This window comes from Triticum aestivum, chromosome 7B (assembly GCF_018294505.1).
Source record: "Triticum aestivum cultivar Chinese Spring chromosome 7B, IWGSC CS RefSeq v2.1, whole genome shotgun sequence".
Lineage (NCBI taxonomy): Eukaryota > Viridiplantae > Streptophyta > Magnoliopsida > Poales > Poaceae > Triticum > Triticum aestivum.
This window is the reverse complement of record NC_057813.1, coordinates 647,760,207-647,766,840: the sequence shown is the minus strand read 5'-3', so window position 1 is coordinate 647,766,840 and position 6,634 is coordinate 647,760,207. Positions and strand designations below refer to the sequence as shown.

At 48.4% G+C, this 6,634-nt stretch overlaps 1 pseudogene; it reads left to right on the top strand.

Annotated features, from left to right (window-relative positions):
• The first annotated feature begins 1,290 nt into the window (after window positions 1–1,290).
• LOC123157273 (aspartic proteinase nepenthesin-2-like) lies at window positions 1,291–6,320 on the top strand (annotated as a pseudogene).
• The last annotated feature ends 314 nt before the right edge of the window (window positions 6,321–6,634 follow it).

The following is a 6,634-nucleotide window of genomic DNA, read 5'->3' as shown; positions in this document are numbered from 1 at the left end:
AACTAGTTAGGAAAAATCCACGTCCGTTTTGGCGCCATCTTCCACCGTGATAGTCGTAGAGGCATTACCTCTATATATGTTGTGATCTTTCTGCCAAAAAAAAGGTTAAGGTTGTGATCCCTCTTCATGAGATAGATCTCCCAATTCTTTTTCAATTTATAGGTTAATCTTCCTCTTGTTTAAATCCTCGCGCAAAAAAAAACTTTGTTCAATCATGGAGAGACGCGGACGCGAGGAAGGCTCGGCGAAATTTCTGCTTGAACCAACCAACACGTCCCCAACAAGGACGTGGATTTTTCCTAACTAGTGCACCTCTCATCTTTGCGGACGTGGCTTCTTGGACGCAAACCCAAGGATATTGCACCTCTCATCTTTGCGGCCTCGACAAGAAAGAACTGGAAGGTTCGTGAGGCCCTCAAGGGGAACGCTTGGATCCTCAAGATCAGACACATCGCAGTTGTCTCCGCCGCCCACATTCATGAATTCTTCACTTTATGGATGCTTCTAAATGATTTTCACCTGCGCGAGCAAACGAAGATACCATCGTCTGGAAGCACGCGAACGATGGGATATACACGGTGGCCACCGCGTACCAGGCTCAATTCCTTGACTTGACTTTTCCCCCCTTGGATCGTATGGTTTGGAAGGCATGGGCACCTCAAAAGGTCAAATTTTTTGCATGGTTGGCATTGCAAGATAGGATTTGGACCGCCGATCGTTTAGAGAGCCGAGGTTGGCCAAATTGTGGCCTCTGCAAGCTTTGCAATAGGGAACAAGAAACGGGTGCCCACCTTTTCTTCAAGTGTCGCTATACGATTTGGCTATGGAAGTCTCTCATTGAGTTGCTTGGTCTCGCGCACATGGATACGTCCGAGTGGCACATGGACGAATCCGTTTTCGAATGGTGGGACAAAAGAACCGACAAACGTAACCCCAACCGGCAAGCTTTGGCCTCTCTCACCATGCTTGTCTCGTGGACCATTTGAAAAGAAAGAAACGCTCGGGTGTTTCATCATAAGAGTGCGCCACCGACCATCCTACTCGTCGCCATCGTCGACGAGGCCAAGCTTTGGGTGACCGCCGGTGCAAAGAAATTAGAGTATATTTTTGCGGGCGAGTAATTGTCATGCCGTACCTGTGGGTGTGTTGTAAAACTCTAAACTCTATTCTCTCCTTATTTAATAGATGAGGCAAATCTTTTGCCTCCGTTTCAAAAAAAAACTAGGGCATGTTGCTCAAATGCAGCTGCCTGGCTTTGGCTTGTAGTACATCGAGAGACAACACTACGAGATGACCGTAGCAATGCCAGCTGCTTGCTCGCTTCTTCTACTTCTCCTTCTGGTGGCGCCGGTGGCCGCCCCGAATCCCATGAGCGCCGCCCGCCACTACTAGGGAAAACCCTATACACAGAACTTTAGCAGTAGCGTGGGTCAGAAAAGCACGCTGGTGCTAATTAGCAGTAACGCGCCAGAGGAAACCGCGCTGCTGATAAAGATCTAGCAGTAGCGTGTCTTGCTGAACACACGTTACTACTAAAATTTCCACGGCTTAGCCCATAGGCTACACATAGTAGTAGCGATCTATGACAAACGGCGCTACCGCTACATCGTTTGTAGCAGCGCGTTTTAATATAAACTCGTTGCTGCTAAAGGTTATAAAATTAAATGAAAAGAGAATGGAAAGGTAATTGAAAATGAAAGAAATAGAATAAGGTGAAAGGAAACAAATAAAATGTGAAGAAAACTAAATGGAAAATGGAAAGAAGAGAAAGGAGTAGCAGTAGCGTGTATCAGAGAACGCGATGTAGCTAAGATAGCAGCAGCGCTTACCCGGAATGCGCTACTGCTACTTCTGACTTAACCAGGGGTTCGTCCTTTCCCACGCCACTTTCCCCCAATTCCAACTCTCTCCACTCTCACCGCCGCCATCGCCTGTCGGCCGCCGCGCGCTCTCCGCACCCTCTACGCCGCCCCGACCCCTGACCTCAACGCCGCCCCCGCCCCCGACCTCAACGCCGCCCCGGACGCCGCCCCGACCCCAGATTCAACGCCGCCCCCGCCCCCGACCTCAACGCCACCCCGGCCTCGACGCCGCCCTGCCCCTCCCTCGTCGCAGTCACCCGAGGTGAGCACGCCCGCTCCTCCCTCTCCCCTACCTCTGCCTAGGGTTTCTTTATATTTTAGTTGCATATTAAGTTTATTTTTATTTATAGTAAGTTTATTTTAGTTGCATATTAAGAACTAGGTACTAATTAGGTAGTAGAATATTTTTATTTTTATTAAGTTTACTTTTAGTAAGAACTAGTTGAATTAATAAAACTAGTTAGTAAGAACTTGTTTATATTTTTTAGTTAAAGCAATTTTTCCCGCCTCGACGTCGACGATGCCTATCCCGCATCCTCGTCGTCGAGTCGGCGGAGGACGACACCTGCTTGACCAGATCGGCCATGTCCGGGACTGGGCTCCGCCGGGGTGGTACTGGGAGGCGCTACCTACCGGGGGGCGCAGGTTGGTGAGGAGCCAGCCTGTCGTTGACCCGAACCTTCTTTGGTGGCGGTCGCGTGGGCCAGTGACGATCGAGAGGCTCGAGGACTCCGCGGAGGTGGTGCGTCACCGTGTCAGTGAGGAGGACGCGCACGTCCGTCGCTACTTGTTTGCGTTGGAGCACAGGCCGTTCTCCAATACCTGGCAGGTTCTCCGGGGATCTCACTGGAGCTATGATCCCGTGATGGTTCCTTCTCTGTGGGTGTCCACCGCCCGCGCCGATACCCGTCGTGTGCTAGGGTTTTAGTTGTATTAGTGATGTTATATGTATGACACTATTCGTAATGTATTAGTGATAATATTCGACGATGTACGGACGTATGAGATTTACTTTTACTTATTGAATGCATGCTAATTTGAGTCCTATAAGATATTTTGAAATGTATTTCTTGTGTTGCTCAATATCCAAGTGGCACGTCATGTTTGCAGGTTACACCTCCGAGTGGCCTATGTTTTGCCGGAGTGTTGATTCATTTCCGTTCCGGCAAATTTCAGGCGCTCGATATGTCCTATTTTAGCAAAGGTCATGCCGGATTTTTCCGTGAATTTTGGCATGACTTGTGCCAGAATATGTAGGAAATATCGAGTGCCCCGAATTTGTGTGTTGAGTATCTTGGTAGTTGTCTTCGATCGATTTTCAATTAATATTTTAACTATGAACATAGGAAATGTCTGACGACGAAAAGGATTTCGGTATTTGCAAATACTGCGAAGACGAGCGCGGCCTGTGCGACGGAATCTTCCTAGATGATGATAGGCGCTTCAACATCGAGCTGGACGAGAACTTCGAAGTGGATACAGTAAGTCACAGCGACAAGTCTTTTTTCGTAATTAAGCATGACATCTGCTTCATTTGCTTCCACTTATATTTTTTTTACTATTCTACTAGCGTATCCCCTGCCATGCAAGAGTTTTTGTACTGGATAAGATAGGTTTCAGTCATAGTATGGAGGAAAAGAAAGTTTACTTGAAGACCGAGCATGGTTATATTTTCCATGCAAAATTGTACAATTCAAACGACTACACCTATTTTGGATGCAAAACATGGCGAGCACTATGCAAGACTTATGCATTTGAGCCTGATATGGTTATCACTTTTGATATTCGTCTGGAAGATGATATTGAAGGTAATACCGACATCTGGATCGATGTGCAGATGCCTCCAGTTATACTATTATGTAAGTTTCTCAACCATATTTATGTCTTTGATCGATATTGTTTATTCAAAAATAGTTGACAACTAATTTGTATTGTCAGCTTATTTCGGTGCAAGCAAACATGTCCAGCGCTTGGTAGACAGGACCGTATACTGTCTTAGGGCTGAACTCAACTGCGAGGAGCTCAGTCATTATGTTTCATGGCTTGAGGATCTTGATACTGTCAAGACAATTTTTTTTCCTGCATTTAGAAATGTTAGTACTGAAAATGTGCGACCAATAGTGTTCGTAATGAACTACGGTCACATCTATTTAGGAAGGATGGTAAGATTTTTACTATTTGTCATCAGTGCATCTTTTCCATACATTATTTTTGAAACTAAACTTCATTGCTAAGTATGTTAACATACGATCTTCTTCAACAAGGACTCCCGATGAATGTTGTGCCTTATGGGATCGAGACTAAAGGCCATAAGTATTATCAGCTTACGGCCAAGATATCCTACAGATTACTTTAGTGCATTCAAGATTAGCGACGGATGCTTAATAGTGCAAGACTGGACCAAATATATGATGGGGGAGCGCAGAGAAGTACTAGGGGGCAGCAAACAGATGTGCTACCCATGATTAGGAGACAGGTTCATCTGCATGCTCCAGCTTGATCAAGGAGGAGAGCTATACATGTTTTATGTTATTTTACCTCAGAGAGAGCAGCAGGAGTGATTAGCTAGCTAGAAATGAGTTTCAGGATGATGATGTGCTACACTATATTACTATGATGATAAAATAGCTAGTGTTGGTGGTAATGACTATGATGATTATTATTAGCTAGTGTTAGTGGTGAGTAAATAAATGCTATTTTTTTAGACAGAAATAAATACTGTTGGTGGTAATGACTATGAGGATGATTAAACAGCTTGTGCTGGCGGATTAGATTCAAGTGGAGGCAACATGTGGTGCACATCGAAAGTACTACTAGTCCAAACTAGATCGAGTTTGGATTAGTAGTATACTTTTGACATGCACCACATATTGCCTCCACTTGAACCTAATCCACCTTCATTTGACACACTGTTATGGACATAATGATGTAAACCTCATAACTGGTATTGTATCAATATTTGTATAATGGCGCATAAATACACTAGAAATGAAAAAATGAAAAAAAAAGCAGCGTGGTACCGAACAAACGCTGCAGCTACTCGTCCTAGCAGTAGCGCGGGCATGCACGCGCTGCTGCTAAGCAATAGCTGTAGCACCTTATTAGTAGCGCGCCCTCCCGCGCTACTAGTGAGCACAAAACCCGCGCTGCTGCTAGGGTTTTCCCTAGTAGTGCGCCGGCATCCCATTCACAAGACCGCCAGCAAATGCATCATCAAGGGTGTCCGTTGGGCCAACTGGGAGCAGTTGATGGAGGAGCAAGCCCCGGACCTCGTCATTGATGATCACCAGCTGGGCAGCCAGGCTCACACGTTCGACGCCTTCATCTTCGACCTCTCCGTCGGGCGGCAGCCCCTCTCTGTCGTCATGGACATCACCAACGAGCTCGTCTGGGCGCGGTGTGGACCCCGGCTCAGGCCCACGCCCACCTTCCTGCCCGACCACTTCGGTTCCTTAGCCCCGGTCGCCCGCTGCCCATCATGGGTGCGCAACAACTCCGGCTCCTTTGGCCAGATCCACTACGCCGATCGGACTTGCCACCCCGGCGACCACGGCTGCGCAGCCAGCTGCCGGTACGTAGAGCACATTTACGGCGCCGGCAACACGTCCGGCTACCTCGCCACCGATAAGTTCCGCTTTGGGAACACGAAGATCAGGAGCATGGTGTTCGGCTGTAGCCACAAGGCCACGGTGCCAGACGGCCTCAATGTTGCCTCCGGCATCATCAGATTCAGCAGGGGGGGCCCTCTCCCTCGTGTCAGAGCTCTAGATCTCCAGGTTCTTCTACTTCATCACGCTACCCGACGATCCCGACAATAGCAAGACCTTCATTAGCAGGAGGCGGAGCTGGGGCGGCTACGCCAAAGCTAAGGGCAGCCACACGCCGATGCTGGCGGCCAGGCCCAACCAGAACCCTTACTTGTACTACATCAACCTCACCGGCCTGCAGGTGGACGGGCAGCTCCTCACCGACATCCCGGCGGGGACTTTCGACGTCCGGGTGAACGGCTCCGGTGGGGTGTTCCTCAGCACCACCCTGCCCTTCACCTACCTCGAGGCGGCTACGTACACGATTCTGAGGCGGGTGCTCATGATCAGGGCCGGGTCGCAGGGCCTAGCTCCGGTGAACGCTATGGCCGGCCATAGTTTGTGCTTCCTCGCGCAGCACTTCTCCCAACTAAAGCTTCCCAAGCTCGCACTGGTGTTCGATGGCGCCGACGCGACGATGCAGCTCAAGGCACATAACTACTTCTTTGCCCTCCGTGGCGGGTAGACGTGCCTCACCATACTGCCATCGAGCAACGGCGGGTCCGTCCTAAGCAGCCTGCTGCAGACGGGCAGGACGATGACCTACGACATCAACCGGCACGGTGGGGACCAGTTGACGTTCGCAGGTGCTCCGGCGCCGGTGCAGGTGTCGCTGGCTACGCTTTTACTAGTGTGGGTGATCCTCTTCTAGTTCCAGCTTAGATCATGCTGGTAATAACCTTAATTAGCATCAGGTTGCGCAGTGACATCAACCGGCACGGTGGGGACCAGTATTAAAATGTTGATTTTAAACTTGCACCTGGTATTTTGGAATAGAGGGGGAAAAGGGACGTAGCTCTTCGCTTTGCTTTTGTTCGTTCTCCCTTTTTTTTCCTTTCTTTGTATTCTGAGTTGCTTTTGTTCACTTCGGACTGTTTTGAAATGTGTTTTAGTATGTTTGTTCACTCATTCAGTCCGTATATAGTACGTATAAATTATCTAAAATATCTAATAGAGGGAGTATAT